Source organism: Syngnathus acus, chromosome 10, assembly GCF_901709675.1.
Source record: "Syngnathus acus chromosome 10, fSynAcu1.2, whole genome shotgun sequence".
Taxonomy (NCBI): Eukaryota; Metazoa; Chordata; class Actinopteri; order Syngnathiformes; family Syngnathidae; genus Syngnathus; species Syngnathus acus.
In genome coordinates, this window is record NC_051095.1 from 22,865,891 (window position 1) to 22,886,092 (window position 20,202).

Sequence of the window (20,202 nt, forward strand, 5' to 3'; positions counted from 1 at the left end):
TGTTTGGGATGCCAGCTAAATATGCTAAAACACTTATGTCGAGAATTAATTTTGTGTACACACACTAAGAAAGAGTTTCATTTTTATTTAATTAGCGTTTAATTTCCAAATAGTTGTAGAGATACCACTAAAAAACGAGATCCAAAGTTTAATAAATCAGACACTGATGGCACAGCACTGGTTTGTTTTCTTTTTTCACATTCAAAAATGCATAATGCTGGTTAGGGGCTACCGTGTTTTTCCATGCATAATGCGCACCCTAAAATGGCATGTCGATGCTGGAAAAAAGCCTGTACCCATGTATAATACGCACCCAAATTTTGACTCTTACTTAAGTCCGTAAATGTAAAATTATTTCAGAAAAAAGATCATCTTTGGGAACAACCGGATGTTATTCTGCCGGTCAGTATCACTGCGCATGCGGTAGCAAACTCGATAGCGAAGAAATGTTTCGGAATTGTGTAGGGTACATTGTGACAGCAAACGAGCAGGTGATCAAGCAAGCGTCTGATACGAGAGCATTGTGTTCGTATGGAGCGTGTTTGAAGTGAACAGGAGAGAAGAAAGGAACAAGGCAAAGTGTTGTGAAATAAAATATTACCTGTAATACGCATTTAGGTAGAGAACTGAACTCTCGCTCTTTATATAGCTGACGTGTCTTGCGCATCCGTTCTGCGCATCTGTAATGGCGGCCTCCGTATGATATCCGGTTTGCGATGGAGATTAAAAAACAAACAATATTTGACAATAACACACCATCAAGGATTGCACCATCGCATCAAACGATGTGTCGTCAATTATGAATTTAACTGACTAAGTGTGTTGGGCAGGATGGCTGAATGCGATGCGCGATTGACAACAAACAAGAAGAAAGGTGTGATTTCAAGTTTTATTTCGAGGGAGATTTTCTTCAAAAATTGTTGTACCCATGCATAATGCGCACCCCAGATTTTAGGACAATAAATTAGTTAAATTTTGCGCATTATGCATGGGAAAACACGGTACTTGGCTGAAAAAAAAAATCACTGGGGGTACATAATTGAACAAGGTGGAAAACCACTGCCTGCTTTACCGCGTGGACTCTTGAAATGATTAAACGCTCAATGACTCTCTGTAAATGAGTGACAAAAACAGTGGTGCATTTCACACTTGGGCCTTCAGTGATGGCTAAGGATAAGTAACAGGCAAAGACAAGTGCCGCTAGTAGAGACGAAACACAATTTTTATCAGGTGCCACGCATGTTGTAAAGTCTGACAGCAGAGGGAATGAAGGACCTGCGGAACCGTTCCGTCCTACAGGTTGTACAGTAAATTGCAAAATCGCAATTCAATATCAGAAAGACAGTAACAAGATGGCCATACTTTGGTGAAAGTGACACATTAAACAAGTATTTTTATGAAAAAACTTTTTCATGTCAGAACATGACTTACTTTCTGTGACCTGTTGCTATGAGTACAACCACACAGCTGTGCCACTAAACCAGATTATTTACATACATTGCAGGGCAAGATTTTTTTGTTCTATTTTCAGTATATTTATCATTTTAGTTCATTATTATGGATTTCATATGAACGAAATAAATTATAAAAAACATTAAACGTGAAAAAAAAATGTTTGCACTCACTAAAATGTCAATTTGTGCAGCTCTCTTTCCCTGTGCACCTGTTCGTTGAGCTTTGAGTACACTCTGGTGTCATTTTTAAAAGCACCAAGCTTGCAAGTGTCCAGATGTGCTTTGTTTTCATGTTACTGCCATAGTTAAACAATTTAAGTTTGCAAATCCAGTGTAACGCCACACACCGAATCAATCATTTGCGAACAAAAGATTTCGTTGTTGGCAGATTTCCTACAGCCTGGCATCATAAAATAGCTGAATTCTGATTGGATAAAAACTAACGTAAAAACAACAGCACTGGAAGGATCATAATGACATGATATTTAGGAGAGATAACTTAAAAATTATATTAACCTTTATCATAATTGTGATCATGATTTCTGGTTATGTTTGGCCAGCAGAAAAGGCCTTGCTGGCCCTGATGGCTCACCACTGGACAAAAATGGTGTGAGTTCCTTCATTACAATCCACACTTTTATTAGTGTATTTACCGTATTTTCCGCACTAATAGGCGCACCTAAAAACTTACATTTTACTAAAAAAAACACAGTGCGCCTTATAATGCAGAGCGCCTTATATATGGATCAATTGATGAATTTGTTGATCCATACTGGTTGTACACAGTGCTCTGCCAAAATGTTTCAGTACGTTTTAGTACGACTAGTAAATTACAAGGTCGCATCGCTTCCCAACATTACGGCAACTGTAGTCAGGGGGCGTCACCGAATAGCTGTTGTACCCGCGAGGCTATTTCATTTAAAAATAGGCTGCTCCGTTAATGTTTCGAGTAAATTTACGGATTGATGTGGAAGGGAAACATAGGTAAGCAGTACCAATGTGTTAGATCGAACTTTAGTCAGTTCCGATCATTTTATAGGAGATCGTTTGAGAAACGCGATTGTTTACACTTTGCTGAGGCTCATGGGAGATTGCGAGCTGAGGCTCATGGGACTTTGCGGATGGCTAATGCTATAACGATAGCTGCTATACGTACCAGGCTATTTCATGTCAAAATAGGCTGCTCTGTTAATGTTTCGAGTAAATCTACGGATCGATATGGAAGGTAAACATAGGTAAGTAGTACCAATGCGTTAGATCGAACTTTAGTCAGTTCCGATCATTTTATAGGAGATCGTTTGAGAAACGCGATTGTTTACACTTTGCTGAGGCTCATGGGAGATTGCGAGCTGAGGCTCGTGGGACTTTGCGGATGGCTAATGCTATAACGATAGCTGCTATACGTACCAGGCTATTTCATGTCAAAATAGGCTGCTCTGTTAATGTTTCGAGTAAATCTACGGATCGATATGGAAGGGAAACATAGGTAAGTAGTACCAATGCGTTAGATCGAACTTTAGTCAGTTCCGATCATTTTATAGGAGATCGTTTGAGAAACGCGATTGTTTACAGAGGGCTCGTTGGTTATTGGCTAGTGGATGCATACCGCAACCCTAGTCAACCTCAGTTTGTTGCAGTATAGCTTCTATTTTATGCGCCTTATAATCCGGTGCCCCTTATATATGGACAAAGTTTTAAAATGGGCCGTTCATTGAAGGTGCGCCTTATAATCCGGTGCGCCTAATAGTGCGGAAAATACGGTAATTTGAATCCTACTAACAGAGAAGTGAAAAGACTATATTCTATAGTATCAAGTGAGCCTGCACTGCTTGGTGGACTAGAATGAGTGAGTGTGTATTTAATGTATATTAAATATCTGAAACAGAATATGGTATACAACTATACGATCATTTTAGCTAGTTTGATAGTGGCAACTGAACTTATGAAATTGAAAGGGTGAACTATGGATCATTCAAACTGCACTCTCATTTTAAAGCAACTAAAAATGTGTGAAATTCCCTCATTCACTCATGACTCAGTGCATCAGAAATAAGGGTAAGAAAAAATAAAATGTCAAATATCAATATGATCATAAAAGCTTGGATAAAAGAAAGTTTTTAAAAAGGAATTCAATGACTTCCAGTATGAGTCTTACAAGAGATGGGACCATCTATTATGACTTTACAAACATAAACGTATCAATAGGCTTGGGTGAAATGATTCAAGAAACTTTGTTGCTATTTTGGCAAGCTTTGCACTCAGCTGGCATTCTTCAGCGCCCTTCCAATATCTTACAAAGACAGAGCAATGACCTTCCACCCTCGCTAACTCAAGAGAATTTACTTGCTGTAGTTTGTGTGTAATCTTACTGCCTGTCCTGTTGTCTAACCTAGCTCGTGGTGCCATGATAGCTTGGCATTACTTTGATTAAACCATGGAAAGAAAAAGGGAGAGCTGAGTGGAGAGAGAGCTTGACGACAAATTGTGTAGGCAGAGGTAACAAAAATGTGTGTCACAGAGGGCAGAAGCACTTATTGCTATTAAAGGGTAAACTTTCAAAGGCATCCATCTGAAGTGTAAAGAAAGAAAACTTTCAATTCGAAGTTACTTCGGTCTTTGACTTCATGTCCAGGAGACAAATGACTACCGTGGTGTTCTCTTTTTCATAAGAAAATGAAAGCCGGAAAAACATGTGTCTTTTGGCTTGAGCCCGAGGTCATTGAGGAGCAGATAAATTAACACACACACGTTTGCATATTGAGAAGCCGTAGCCTCCAGACCAGCATCTGCTCATTTTTAGCAAGATTGAGAGGTTTCTTTCATGGTCAAGCCCCCAGACTCATGGCCAATGAATCAGCCCAAGAGGTCACATCGCCAGTTCGTATGTAATGATACTTACTGCCCGGGTGCCAGCCACAGTTTCAAGTCACAGACAAAAATATTACACAACGAAATGTGACATGAGGTAATGCCACAAAGGGACGGATTTACTGAGATGCCAAATGGTGAGCGGCTGAGCTGTAATTTCAAAGTGGTTGGCATGTTGCTTGTGACGTGATATTTTTAAGACCGTGAAACCTAACAGTGAGGTGATAAATTGCATGTTCACTTACTCTAACAGATTATGCCAGTGTGCTTCAAGGCTGCCTCCATCATTCCGGTGCCGAAGAAACCTCAAATCACCTCATGGAATGACTACAGACCTGTGGCACTGACTCCCACCATGATGAAGTGCTTCGAAAGGCTGCTCAAAGATCACATCGTCTCCAGACTCCCCCCAACATTCGATCCGTTCCAGTTTGCCTACCGGCAGAACCGCTCTACTGAGGATGCCATCTCCTCCGTTCTTCACCTGAGCCTGGCTCACCTGGAGGAGAGGAACACCCACGTGCGGTTGCTGTTCCTGGACTTCAGCTCAGCGTTTAACACCATCATTCCACAACATCTGGTGGAAAAACTGGAACACCTGGGCTTCAGCACCCCCCTTCGGAACTGGCTGCTAGACTTCCTCACCAACAGACCTCAGTCAGTCCGGGTCGGACAGAACACCTCAGATGTCATCACCCTCAGCACAGGCTCCCCTCAGGGCTGCGTCCTGAGCCCCCTGCTGTTCACCCTGATGACACACGACTGCGCCCCCAGGTTCACCACCAATCACATCGTGAAGTTTGCAGACGACACAACGGTGGTGGGCCTCATCAGGGACAACAACAACCTGGACTACAGAGAGGAGGTGGAGCAGTTGGTGGGCTGGTGCAGAGAAAACAGCCTGATCCTGAATGTGGAGAAGACGAAGGAGATCATCGTCGACTTCAGGAAGAACCAGCCTCACCACGCTCCACTGATCATCAACAGCTCAGCTGTGGAGGTGGTCAGCAGCACTAAATTCCTGGGAGTCCACATCACAGACGACCTCACCTGGACTGTGAACACCACAACACTGGTCAAGAGGGCACAGAAGCGCTTGTACTTCCTGCGGAGGATGAGGAGAGCCCACCTGCCCCCACCCATCATGAGGACATTCTACCGAAGCACCATAGAGAGCATTCTGACAAGCTGTCTCTCGGTGTGGTGTGGAGGTTGCAGCGCCTCCGATTGGAAGAACATGAGGAGAGTGGTGAGGACAGCAGAGAGGATCATCGGGGCTCCTCTTCCCTCCATTCAGGACTTGTCATCCCAGCGCTGCGTGTCCCGAGCCCGAAATATTATCAGTGACCCATCACACCCCCACCATGGACTGTTCTCCCTGCTGCCCTCTGGGAAGAGGTTTCGCAGCATCCGCTGCAGGTCCACCAGGTTCTGCAATAGTTTTTTCCCTGCTGTCGTCAGACTGTTGAACATTCAAACGTAGCATTCCTCTGCACACATGTAAATACTGTTTTTTGTCTCCTGCACTGTTTACATACTTTATCACTGCTGCACTTTGTACTTTATAATTATCTTATTTCATATTTTTATATAGAATGTCACTTTTTAACCAGCCGAAATACCTCTACATTGTTGAAAGCCGTATGCAACGAAATTTCGTTTTGTACACACCTAGTGTTGACAAAATGACAATAAAGTTCTGTCTAAGTCTAAGTCTAAGTCTAATCCACACTGTTTGTAACAGGTGAAATTGTGATTGAGAGCGCCCAATTTTAGAGGGTTTTGCGTTTAAGGTAGGGCCAGGCAAGTCCGGTCCTAGGGAAACTTTCAAAACAGGTAGGGCAACGGCTCTTTAGGACTGGACTTGCATAACCCTGGTTTAAGGTATCATGAAGGTGATGATGATTTCAAAAAAACATCTGGTAGAGCACCGCAAGCTCAAAATGAAGTTCTACGTGATAGAATTGGAAATCAAGCATGTTACTGAGTTACAGAAGAAAATAATTCTCATTCTCTGACAATTTTGGACTAGCCAACAGCCACATAAAAAACATGACGCTTTGATTCAACTCAATGGCAATAGGATGTGCAGTGCTACGTATATGTGCCCATCCTTTCTAAAATGGTGTTTAAATCTTGGGATAGCACATTGGAAGACAGGTCTGGGGGAGGCCAGCACCATTTTAATCGCTCACTGAAATTACTCAGACACCCGCAAATGTAGAGTTGAAGCTCATTCATCTCAGCGGGAGGCCATTTTGCCACTTGCTGTCGACTGAAAATGAAATCACAGTTGCCAGTAATTGGAAACAGAAAAATCAACGACACTATGTTTATAAATCTCTGTCAGTGTTTACATTTTCAAATGGTCACTTCTTCCTTGAAAATCACAATGTCCAATCACTGGTGAGCTAATTTTAGAATACATGGGAGCTTCAAGGTGGCCGCGGGCACTATGTTGCTGACCCCTGAATGATCTCATCAGAAAGACTATGTTCAATTTAACACAGGCATTCATTTATTCTGGAAAACAGCACAATGAAAAGTACGCCCAGATTAGAAATACTCAGAGGAGTGATCTGTTACATCCTGTTCTGTCTTGTCTTGACTTGTTGTGATGACCATTTTCTGACATGCATCACATCCAATTCATTCCTCTTCTTTGACAGCATGCATTATAAATGAGTACACAGAGACACACAAGCGCACTCTCAATTTTTCACTCTCCATCATTCTAAAATCTCTCTATTGGATTAACCATCTCAGATTTGTATACAAGCAGTGGGGATTTGTAAAGTGGCACACAGAGTATACTGTAATTCAAATCACAGTTCATTAATTGAGCAGTCAAAAATAGCTCGGATGCCCAACATGTAGAAAAACAGTAGCACATTGACAAGAATTAAATGTTTTTTTCTTACTTTTATCCATTGCACTAAACGTGTATGCTATTTGGTTCTTTAATTTATGTACACAGCGTAGTGCGTTTGTTGGTCCCCAAATGCTGTAGCTATATTTCTATTTCCAGTAAGAAATTCTCATGTTCACTCTTTAAGTTACTATGTTGAATCGCCCTTGACACTCGATTTTTTGTTGTCTGTCAGTGTACCAAGAGTACGCATATACTACTTTCCTATTTGATGTGAAATTTTCTTTAGCTCTTCACTTTAATAATAAAACAGAATTCCTCTCTGGATGTAAAAGACTATCTCTTCATGATCCCATTTGTTATTTCACTTTTCACTCTTAAACTAATTTTCAAACAACTAAATAATATTTCATCGATCCAACATCTTTGATGTTTCTGCTTACCTAATGAAAGGTACAAAATCATTTTCTAAAAGGCCATAATTCTGATTAAATTGGCCTGTCTGACACATAACTTTTGACTTGATCAAATGCCTATGAAGGAAGTACGTACATATTCTTTTATCAGACATAACTACAACAAAATCACATATTTGACACATATTTACAAAAAAGTACAGTAGTTGGACAGTTGACCGCTATTCATGGCAATTTTGGTCCGTTCCATCTGTCTGTCTGTCCATCCTTTCATCCATTCTTTGTATCGCTTATCCTCAATACTAAATTAATGAGACAAATGAGCCACACTGGAATTCAAACTTGTTGTCTGATAGTCAGTAGAACTGACAATTTTCAATGTACAGAAGTTAGTTTTTGTTAGTAACTGAAAACATGAATAAGCAATAAGCAAGCAGAATTCACGCGTCAGAAAGGTTGCAGGACTGATGTCACAAAAGAAACATTTCACATTGAAACTAAAAACTAGTTTTCCCCTTCAATGTAATCTCCTTAAATCAGGTGAAATCCTTTTGTGTGCGTGTGTGTGTGTGTGTGTGTGTGTGTGTGCGTGTGTGTGTGTGTGTGTGTGTGTGTGTGTGTGTGTGTGTGTGTGTGTGTGTGTGTGTGTGTGTGTGTAAGCATTCACACATTCACATTACATTTTGAATGCACCTTCAGTCCGTCTGGTGTGTGAACATATGCATTCCCAAAGTGCACAGAATGCATGCACAGAAGAGACTTCACTCGCAGCGTATTTGTGTAAATAAATATAGTTTCGCTCATCAGCAAGCTCTGTAGAAACCCAAAACGTTCCTTATCATCTGAATCAGGTGTGTTGGTTGCAGCAGGGGAAACACATCGGACCAGGATTCCCTACCCCTGATGTCGTAAGTAAAGTTTGTGACCGTTTTTTAAATAATCACTTGGTTGAGTTCACATTAACTATGTAAGAATTTAAACAAGCTGCTTTGACAGTTATCTCAGGGTTGAAAGTGAAAAGGAATTGTAAATTAGTTCAGTGAGTAAAGCGCTTATTGCCTTTAAAAAAGCAGGCACATTGATATATGACCATCTGTTATATACAGTATTTGTGTGCGCGCGCATAAGAGGAACTCTATACCTCTGTCCCTCAGCTCACGTGCATTTTTTTCTTTTCCACACACACTATACATACACATTCTATATTAAGATTTTCACAAAGCCAATATATCATTGCTCTCACAGGCCAAATGAGGCAATCGCTCAAAATTATTTGCATATAAACTAATGAAATATTACTGGGTGAAACTCTGTTGAATGTTAATTACAAAGGTAATGCACTATTTGCTGATTAATGGTTCGTCTCTTTAAGGAAGGAGACACTGGGAAAAAATGTGGAGAGGGGAAAAAAAGGCGATTCTGGTAAATGGTGGTAAGCAGGTGGTTTTTGTACTACCCCAAAAATTTATTCAAGCAGTGGGGATGGAGAGAGAAGTGGATCAACTAGTAAGAAACCAACAGCTGAGTGGCCATGGTCACGCGCCACAAAGTTTGGTTTTATGGAAGCGGGTGAAATGAAAATGTATTATTCATCTCAAGGTCATTAATTATGAATCCACCAAAGGCTGGTTGGAAGGCCAAGGTGTGAAGTGTGCAAGTCAAATAATTTTTGCCAAGGACACATTACGTATCTCATCTTGCTGCTGGACCCCAGAGTTTGGAGAGAAGAGAACATTTGAACAAAGAACACCACAACCAAGGGACTCATTACTAAGAGTCAATTCAGTGACACTGAGACACTCTTGAATAAGAACATTGTATTTCTTTTGACTCTCTTTTCTTCCTCTTGCCTGACAACTGACAACTGCCAACAAAGTACAATACTGTTTTACCTACAAAGAGAAAGGCTCTTAATACCACATGTTTTCAAGAAGAAAATGCCAACAATATTCACCAATGTGTTTTCTTGAAAACATTTTATGGCATTCTGTTTCTACGTTTTCAAATCTCATGGTTAAGCATACAATTTTTGTCTATATGTTTTTACTTGAATAATAATAACTGTGGTGCTATGTTTTCAAATTTAAAAAATATGAACACAAGGGTATATTCAGTGTTGGGCAAGTTACTTCCAACAAGTACAGTAATGCATATTACTAGATATTTGCATTTGATAGTAGTAAGTTTCTTTACAATTTTACTGACTGTGTAGTAATGAGTTACTCACTCTTAGTTTATTTTTCGCTTTTAATGATTTCGACACTTAAATGAAAATGCAAAATTTGCAAACATACAGTAGATGGTAAAGTTTACTTGTAAAGGGAATATTTAACAATATAGTGTGAGCTATGTTAAACTCTATGGTGGAAGATCACAGCCTTTCATCTATATTTGTATCAAAAACAAGATTTAATTTCAAATCTACCGTATTTTCCAGATTATAAGCCGCTACTTTTTGCACAAGCTTTGAACCTTCCTGCGGCTTATAGTCTGGTGCATTTTATCTATGGATTTTTCATTATTTTTATGATGTTTATGATTTGTGCATATTATCTTGTGTATGGAAATTAAACATTAACACACCTGTGATTTATAGTCTAGTGCGGCCCGTATATGAACAAACCTGATTTTCACTCATTTTAGCTAGTGCGGCTTATATTCGGTTGCAGTTTATAGTCCAAAAATTACAGTAAATACGGATTGGAACTGATATTTGGCCCAGCAAATAAATCCTCACAGACAGTAAAATATAAATAAAGTTATCAACATACGCGAATTTTGAGATGGGCACTTAACCAAATTTTGCTGGTCAAGTTTCATAATACACAATATTAATTAGCTGGCTAATTTACGTCTATTTAACTTACAGGCGCAACTTACAGGTTATTTAAAACATTTTCTAAGACTGCCATGGCACAAAAGACAAGCAGGTGGTGATTATATACATACCGTGATTTGGTTGCAGGTCGCTGATGGTGTAGGGATACACTTGGCTGACTTGCTGCTCAGTGACGGTGGGTGTGGCTGGTTGGTGGGTGTGGCTGATTGTTCTTCTCTATATGTGCCCTGACTGACTGGGGGACCAATTCATGGTGTAGTCTTCCTTTTGCCCGATGTTTGCTGAGAGAGGCTCCAGCACCCGTTACGACATTGAAGGGGATAAGCGGTGTTGAGAATAGGCGATGGATGATTTGGTCAGAGTCGATTTTATTTCTTCTTCTTTATTTCTTATTATTTCTCATGAATTGGATTTTACAAAAAAAAATCGCTTTATTTCTCGAGTCTCTATTGCCTCCTCCTGCACAAAGAAACAAACTTATTTTTCTTTTTAACATTCACATTCTGTCTGAACATAAGGAGTACACAGCGCAGACAAAGCAGCAATGGAAATACAAATGTTTCAGAATACAGATTTTTTACCTTAAACTGAATATTGTCGCATGTAAACGTTGCGGTCTATGGGGCTGAACCAACAGCACAGCCAGCTTGCTTAACCGGCTGGGCGTCTCTGGTGATATTCCGCAGAGTGAAGACAACGAGCCTCAAGGTAATATACTGTACATAATCATATAAATGCCTGTAGTGTGGAAAACTTCAAATACATCTTTATTTATATAGCGCTTTCACAAAAGACAGAAGTTTAAATAAAATTGAACGTCAGTGTACTGAAATAATCAATTATTTAGGAAAGTTATTGAATGTAAGTTGAATAATTCATAATTGTGCAAAAAACAAGTTAGCCAATCCTGCGGAGTCAGTCTTTTGTGACAGTTCTTTCTTGTTTCTTCCTTTCTGAATAATAAAATAGGGAGCAGAAAAAAGAAACCCCACAAGAGTAAATTAACCTAATTTGTTTTCATTAGTCAAATATCCACAGGTCACTAAGTGCGAAAAGAACTCCACGCCCTGATGCCATCATTCAACATTTAATCCTTAGTTTATGAAGGATATTTTGAAATTTTACACAAACATGCATCTTTAAACAGCTGTTTGTGTTCTATCTCAGACAAATCAGCGATGCATAATGTATGTCGTAACTCTAAGAGATTGATAGACTAATTGAGTGATTTATGATGACAGTAATGGTAAATTCAATTTAAAAAAAAGCTAAGGTGGCAGTTCATGTCACTCATTTTGGTCACCGGAACATGCTGACCATACTTGTGTGTGTGTTTGTGTGTGTGGGTGTGTATTTGCATCCGTGTGTGTGTGCGTGCATGCATTTGTGTGTGTGTGCATATGTGTGTGCATGCATGTGCGCATACATTAGTGTGTGTGTGTGTTTGTGTGTGTGCGTGCATGTATGCGCGCGTGCGTGTGTGCATACGTCTGTGTGTGCGTGCGTGCGCGCATGCATTAATGTGTGAGTGTGTGTGTTGTTTCTTTCAGGGAGAACTCGGACACCCTGCGGAGAAAACTTGTTTCAGCCTCATTTTATCCAGGATTTGGTTCTTTCGGTCACAACCCACAGCTCGTGACCACGGGTGAGGGGCAGAAAGTAGATCAATAGGGAAATTTCAAGTTTCGCCTCTCAGCTCAGCTCTTTCTTTACCGCAACAGGTATATACATCACTGCACACTCACATTCCATTTTACCATCACTTTTGAACAAGATCCCAAGATTTGTGGCAGGATCTCATAATTGACTTGAGATAGAGGGCATTCCACCCTTTTGCAACTGAGGACCAGCTCTCAGACTTGCTGATGCAACATTTTTATCCCAACAGCTTCACACTTGGCTGAAAACCGGTCCTGTGAGAGTTGGAGATTGTGTCAAGAAGGAAGTTATGATCAGAATCGGTGACAAAGGGCAGCTTTGGCAATGTCCAAACCTCAGCTGAAACATATTTGACTTACTAAAATGTAAACCTTTTCCAACCCTCAGCAGAAACAAATTCGACTTACTGCAATGTAAACCATCAGTCGTACAGGGACCGAATAGACCAAATCAGAGGGTTCGGTTCCCCATGAACTCCCCACAGAATTTCCTGAGGGACATGGTTGAATGCCTTTTCCAAGGCCACAAAATTTACTATGTAGACTGGTTGGGCGAACTGTCATGCACTCTCGAGGATCCTTGAGTGTAGAGCTGGTCCATTGTTCCACGGCCAAGATAAAAACCACACTGCTCCTCCTGAAGTTGAGATTTGACCTCCATATGGAGCCTCTTCTTCAGCATAAGAATTAACCTTACCAGCTACTGCATACTTTGGTATACATTTGACACCAAGTAAACATAAAATGATCCCAGGAAAATAAACTGTTTTTTCAGGTTCCGAAACTACTACACAAAAATGTAATAAAATTCCGTCCTTCATTGAAATTTTCAGCAGTTTCTTTTTACTAAAAAAGACAACGTCTTACTTTACACTTTAAGTGTTCAACTATAGTTTGTTACGGTAAAAGAGAGATAGTTAACAAAAATGCTTGTAATATCTTAAAATCATTATTTATTCCGAGATTGCAAATATTGGTAAATATTTTAGCCAAAATCAAGGAAGGTGACGCACGTGATTTGCTTTCGCAGGCCACGTACAAATGATGTGGCAAGCTAGACACCTGTGATCTACAGTATTCCTCACTAAAAAGAGAAGGCGGGTGGTGATGTGATATGGTGAGCAGAGAGTAAAGATAGGTTTGGTTTTTAGTGAACTAACAATAACCGTGTGAGCCACAATGTTAGAGACCCACTGAGCAGGCAACAAACATCTAATACAACTCTTTGAATGTTTTTGTTTAGTTTGTGTATGTTTGGCTGAGACACATTCACTGCTGAAGCTAAAAGTGCATAGGTGATGTGGCTATCCATTATTTTTCCCTCTTTACTCTGGTGGTGCCATAGTTAAAGTTTGCTTCTAAATAAGAATTTTGTTTGCAATACAAAATAAAAAAAAACATCATCCAGTGATTGCTCGTAGCTACCTAAAAGAAGTTAGGGCACTGATAAGGCAAGACATCACTGTATTTCAAATTCCGTGAAAGAATAAGTAAAACACAGCAGCAGATAGTAAGTAAACATACAGAAAGAAAAGGCCAAACAGTATGAGAGAAAAAAAATCGAGATATTCATGAAAGAGATGTCTGTTACTGTATGTCCCTTTACACCGTGCAGATCTTTGCAAGCTTGGCAGCAAATCAAATGTGTTACCGACATTACTGGATATTTTTTCTCTGTCTAGAGCTTAACACACACACACACACGCACGAACGCCGCACACACGTAGTAGTATTATGTACTATTATTTATATTAGTAGTAGTACTATTACTAATATTATTATAATATTATATACTATTATAATAATATTATAATATTAGTAATATCAGTAATTATTATTTAAATTAAATAAAGTGTGGACCTTGCCCGCCGTCTGTATGCTTATATACTAAGTGAAAACATGTCTCCAATTAGCACTAGTGAGCAGAGTCAAAGCACCCAGTCAATTATTGTTGTCCCCTGGTGAGCCTTTGGACACTCTTGATGTTTTAAAACAGTTCCACATCCATCCAACATTGAACTGCTATACGTTTCTTCAAAGGTCTTCTGTCTTTAACACTATACACGTTACAAAAGCATGAAAGTCTTCCCTCAGACCTGTCAAACCATAAGGTTTGGTTTTAAAATGCTGAAGCACCTTTCGTATTATGTTCTGAACAGATGCAGCACAAAAAGATGGAAATATTGGATGGCCTCGAGGGTAAACTGTTATTTTGAGGCTTCAGAAAGCTTTAGTGGGTCAGCTTATATAAACCCCAATTCCAATGAAGTGGGGACTTTGCGTAAAACATGAAAACAGAATATAATAATTTAAAAATCTTTTTCAACTTGTATTCACTTAAATCCAAAGCAAAGACAAGATCATTAGGCTGTAGGGTCTTTTGTTCACTAACAAGCTCAGAATTCTAGCAATTTATTTTCTGGATAACTTGCATTTTCAATTTTATCAAGTTGTTTGGGGAAAATCGATAAATTAACTGGGGACTTAAAAACCGACCACAGAAAATGACAAATATGGCTACGTCCCAATCCCCTCCCCTCCGTGTGTTAGAGGAGACTATTTGTCAGTTTAAAATAATTGTAAATACATCACTAATATTGTCAAAGCAACCGAACCCTGCATACAACAATACATATTTAATTTTGTTAAATGCCAAAAATTAGGTACGTAGAAGTTGGGTCGTGATTGAAATTCACTATGAACCTACTACATATGTACATTTCCATTTGTGGTTACCTCAATAGAAAATAAATGAAAGGGGGATCAACCCTACACTTTTTTCCTTCCATTCGGACTCACCTCCTCCCTGTCGAATCATTTCCTCCCCAGTCCTTCTCAAGCATAAATCTCCTCTCTGCGATAGTTTTAATGGCTTTTAAATGAGCCTAATGTTTTCTGTTTTAATTAACTTCTTGCGTCAGCTTTAATAATTTTAGGAGGATGAAAAATGATTGAGAAATGACAAACATTAATTTAATTTACTGCTCAATCTGCTCAGCTCTTTTTTACAACCTTAAAGGCCAGTGTGAGTTTAAGGCAGGGCTGGTGAGATTTTACATTATACTTGGAAAGGGGGAAAAGGAGTAGAATGCCAAAATGGGTGGTACAAACCGTTAAAATAAGTGCGGCTGTCCAGAAAGAGGTAGGACTAGCTTGTGTATAAAATGTAATTTATGCGACAACGCTCGACTTCTTGTTCAGGCTTATCTCCAATTAGGTTCTTGAGGGATGCCTTTGCTTGCCTCTTCCAGGCTGACATCAGCAGATTTACATAGCCATTAAAACAATGCTTGTCACTTCAAGTCACAGTGATAGCTTTTGATGCTTTTTTTCTCGCCATCAGTCTTCTTCCTGATTGACACTCAAGCTCGATGCCAATGTGCACTTACTAAACATTTCACAAATTTTCACTTACCATGCGACGAAAAACACATTTGCATGCAACAAATGATGTAAGGATGAAAACGTTGACAAATCAATTAAATTTGATTTATGAAAAATATATCCAACATATTGTTAGGTCCTTGTTAGGGCCTGAGCAGCTCTGACAACTGTGAAGACCATATTGGTTTTGCAGAAATTTTCTTATTGTTATTACGTTTTATTATTCATCAAATAAATCACATTTCCAAGCCTAAACTAGCGTGAAAACCCGAACTTGAACATTTCATATTAGCTCAAACAGGCCTGCAGTTTCTCCACTAAATTAAACATTGGGCCACTGTAACATCTTCCTCCCACCTATAAGAATTGGCGAGTGGCTTTCCATCAGGCAATGTTAGTTTTTTACAGCAATTTTCCCCACCTTTTACAGTTAGTCAGCTTATGTGTACATATTATTAATGAAACCCGCTGTTCTTTCTGCACCAAATGTACGCTCACATCTTGATTTCTCATTGTTTTTTAGAAACATGGAAAGGGGTCTATTGACGCCTTTACAGGCCTACATCACAGTGACGTCACGGTGTTAGCTGCAGGCAAAAGAATGGAAGCCAGCAGTTAACACTGCTACTTTGATATCAAAAAATGTCATCTTGTTATGGTATTGGTTGCCAACACCATAAAAGCAAATACAAAGACTTGACATTATATCACATACCAGCCTCTGCTCGTCATGAAATGTTGAAATTGATAATTTCCAGTTAAAGTGTCATTTCTGTCACGTCCATCTGTTTTCTTTCATAAATCACCATTATTCACAACACATTCAGAGAGGCATTTCATAAGCTGAATTGTTTACGGGTCGTTATTTATTACACCTGAACCTCGCTTTTACACGCTTCGATTCCACGCGACTTTCTGTCTAACGTGGTTTGGTCATGCACCCCAATTTTTTCGTCATAAATACATTTTGAAATAGTATTTTAAATGGATGATATAAGGACCGTAGGAAGCTAAATGACTACCGCGTGAACCTAAGCACTAGTAATTTGATAGATTTCCGTGACCAATTTAAAGGCGTTTGATAATAAGAAGTCGGGCTATTTGATCTTTATTAATGTTACAAATAGTTAGGATTGTTTTTGATTGGGAAAGGGGTAAGTTCGTGAAAGCACCTCATCCACACAGTCACCCACAAGTCAAAGAGCGTGGTCGGACACAGCAGTAGAATAAGTGGCTGCTATATTCTCTCTTCCATCCAATTCACAGAGCATCAAAATGACTTACTCAATCTGCCTGATATTGTCATCTGCGTATTGCTTCGCTTTTCATAAAATGTCAACATACTTCGATGTGTGTGAAGCAAACAACCCCCTTCGGCTGCCCAACAAGATGCCTTACTAAAAAAATGACTTTCTATACAATGTGTTTTTGAGGTTGATGCGATTCCGAAATTATGGACCTTAAAGTCTGCGTAAAATCAAGATTTAGGTGTACATTGAAATATGTGAGGGCTCATTTTCCACATAAGGTCCACATATCCAAAAACGAAGTGCTTTAAGCAGCCACACTCAGTTGAGACGTCGGCCTCATTGCTGGAAGTCAGGTGCTCTGAATCTTTCCAAGTACAACTTTTCAATTTCGACAAGCCAACCTCCGAGGGTTGTCTCGCAGTTATTTATCAGAAATTGACGCAGACAAGCCAGTGAACGCGGTCGGGGACAAACAGAAAGTCTCCTCATTGTTTTTTCAGGACGTGGATGACTTGCTGTGATGGATGGAACCATAAATTTAGCTTTTTCCCAGATAATCCTGAGGGAGAATATTTGGCTCTCAGTTTGGTACCTTAATTTGAAGCTCATTTGGGTTCAGCCTCACAACAAAAATCAAATACTCATTAGAAAGTCAAGAGAATGGCTTAAAAAAATAAAATGAAGGTTTTGGAAGGGCGGAGTCAAAAAATTGACTATCTGATGGGAATGCTGTGGCATAACCTTTTAAATAAAATTCATGCACCAAAATCCGCCACAGTTGCCGAATTAAAGCAATTCTGCAAGGAAGACTGGATGAAAATATCCCCAGAGGTATGGAAGTTTATCATACAAAATACTTGATTTTGGTGGTGAATATGAAAATGCTGAATGTCAACACTGCTCAGGTTTTAATTTTTTAATGTGCTTTCTACATTTTGAACATAAAAATTTCCTTGCGACAAGAAAAATCACTAAAACTGTTGGCGAATGTATGGTGAAAGTTTTTCATACACTTGTGACCTTGGTGACACAAGTCTTTAGGCCTCGCATTTTTGGTGAGTGGATACACTTTTCTTTGAATACTGTTAGTATTTCAGTATACCCAAGGACACCTTTACTTGCCTGCATGCTCTAGGAATCAAACCTGTGTATCAATGTGTTGATAGTAGAAGGTTGTGAATATGCCAAGGCCGGCTGCCAAGATTGCTTTGCACTACCTGAAGTAGTTTTTACGATTTGTGTGTGTGAGCAAGCTTGTGGCTTTTTTGTCCTCGAGGCTGGAGCCATTATGCACCACTGATTAGATGAAAATTCACAGCTGTGGCCGCTTACTATAACTGCTGATGTGTTTAATGACTCATGGCTGAATTTGGATGAGGGTGTACTCAGCTCGGTGGAACTATTGGTGTTGAAATGCAACCAAACACTGAACATGACTATCTTAGTATAGAATATAGAGGGAGAGCTATAAACCATGACATTAACACATAAAAAATACGTACAGTAGATATGTAATTTGAAAGGTTGAGTGAGCCACTGGGAAGAGACCCTATGTGCCTTTTTGGAGTTCAAGACAAGATTTATTCAGTTCTGACAGACACACAAACCATTCTATCACTCTGGTAGAACAGGGCAGAGCAGGTTCCTCTCAGCCTGCAACTTGCTATTTAATTTTCATTTTGGGAGGGGGCTAGTAACGGTGTAATATTGGTGTAAATCCCTTCAAATAAATTACATTTTTAAAAATCATAATAATGAAAAGTCGACTTCTGCTTCACTGAATTCACCTATTGCGGGCATTTGTTTTTTTTATGTAAGACCACATTAATTGAGTGAACATTGTGTTGTTAATATTTAGTCTGCATAAATGAAAGTCAAGCAGCACAGTGACGCACTGGTTAGCACGTCCACCTCACAGTTCAGAGGGTGCAGGTTCGATTCCACCTCCGGCTCTCCCTGTGTGGAGTTTGCATGTTCTGCCCCTGCCTGCGTGTTTTTTCTCCAGGCACTCCGGGTTCCTCCCACATCCCAAAAACATGAATGATTGAACACTCCAAATTTCCCATAGGTGTGAGTGCAAGTGCAGATGGTTGTTTGTCTCTGTGTGCCCTGCAATTGGCTAGCAACTGGTTCAGGGCATCCCCTGTCTACTGCCCGATGGCTGCTGGGATAGGCTCCAGAATCAGAATGCCTTTTATTGTCATTATACATAGTACAACGAGATAAGAGCTCCACAAACAGTGCAATATAAAACTATAAAGTATAAAAAAATATGATAGATGTTAAACTATATATACATATATACAATGTGAACAAAGTTTGCAAAAGTGACAACTGCACAGTTGTAGTGGTTGAATTATAAATATATTGCATGTAGAGGAATATGTTGTCCATAAGTGATCGAGCATAGTGCACGTTTGAGTTGAGATTGGATATGGCTCATGGAAAAAAGCTGTTTTTAAGTATGTTTGTCCTTGTCCTGATGTTCCTGTAGCGCCTCCCCGAGGGCAACAGGTCAAAAAGGACAGAGCCAGGGTGGGAGATGTCTTCTGAGATTGCCTTGGCTCTGCTGAGACAGCGGGAGGTGTAAATGTCCATCAGGGAGGAGAGAGGGCAGCCGCTGATCTTCTGTGCTGCCTTGACAACTCTGCAGTCTCTCCCTGTCAGCAGCAATGGAGCTGCCGAACCATACTGTGATGCAGTATGTCAGCAAGCTCTCGATGGATGAGCGGTAGAAGGTCAGCAGCAGATTGCAGTTGAGGTTGTGCTTCCTGAGAACTCTCAGGAAGTGTAGCCGCTGCTGAGCCTTCTTGGTGATGGAGGTGATGTTCTCTGACCAGGAGGTGTTGTCAGAGATGAGGACGACGAGATACTTGAAGGTGTGGACCCTTTCAACGTGCTCGCCGTTGATGTGTAGGGGGGTTATGTCAGTGCTGTGCCTCCTGAAGTCGATCATTTCTCTAGTGTTTTTGGTGTTCAGGGCAAAGTTGTTCTCTGAACACCAGGCTGTCAGCCTCAAGACCTCCTCTCTGTAGGCAGCCTCATCATCCTTGGAGATGAGACTGACCACTGTGGTATCGTCAGCGAACTTAACAATAAGGTTGTGGGCCGGTCTGCAGTTGTGGGTGTAGAGGCAGTAGAGGAGGGGGCTCACCATACAGCCCTGAGGGGAGCCGATGCTCAGTGTGTGAGTGGAGGAGAGGTGGGGGCCAAGTCTCACAGTCTGGGGTCGGTTGGAGAGAAAGTCCTTAATCCAGGCACATGTGAGAGGGGGGGAGGCCGAGAATGACTAGTTTTGTGGTGAGTCTGTCCAGAAATATTGTATTAAATGTGGAACTGTAATCCACAAAGAGCATCCAGACGTACGTAGCTCCGCTGCTGCTCCAGGTGGTTCAGTGCAGAGTGGAGAGCTATGGCGATGGCATCCTCTGTGGATCTGTTCGCCCGGTACGCGAACTGGTGGG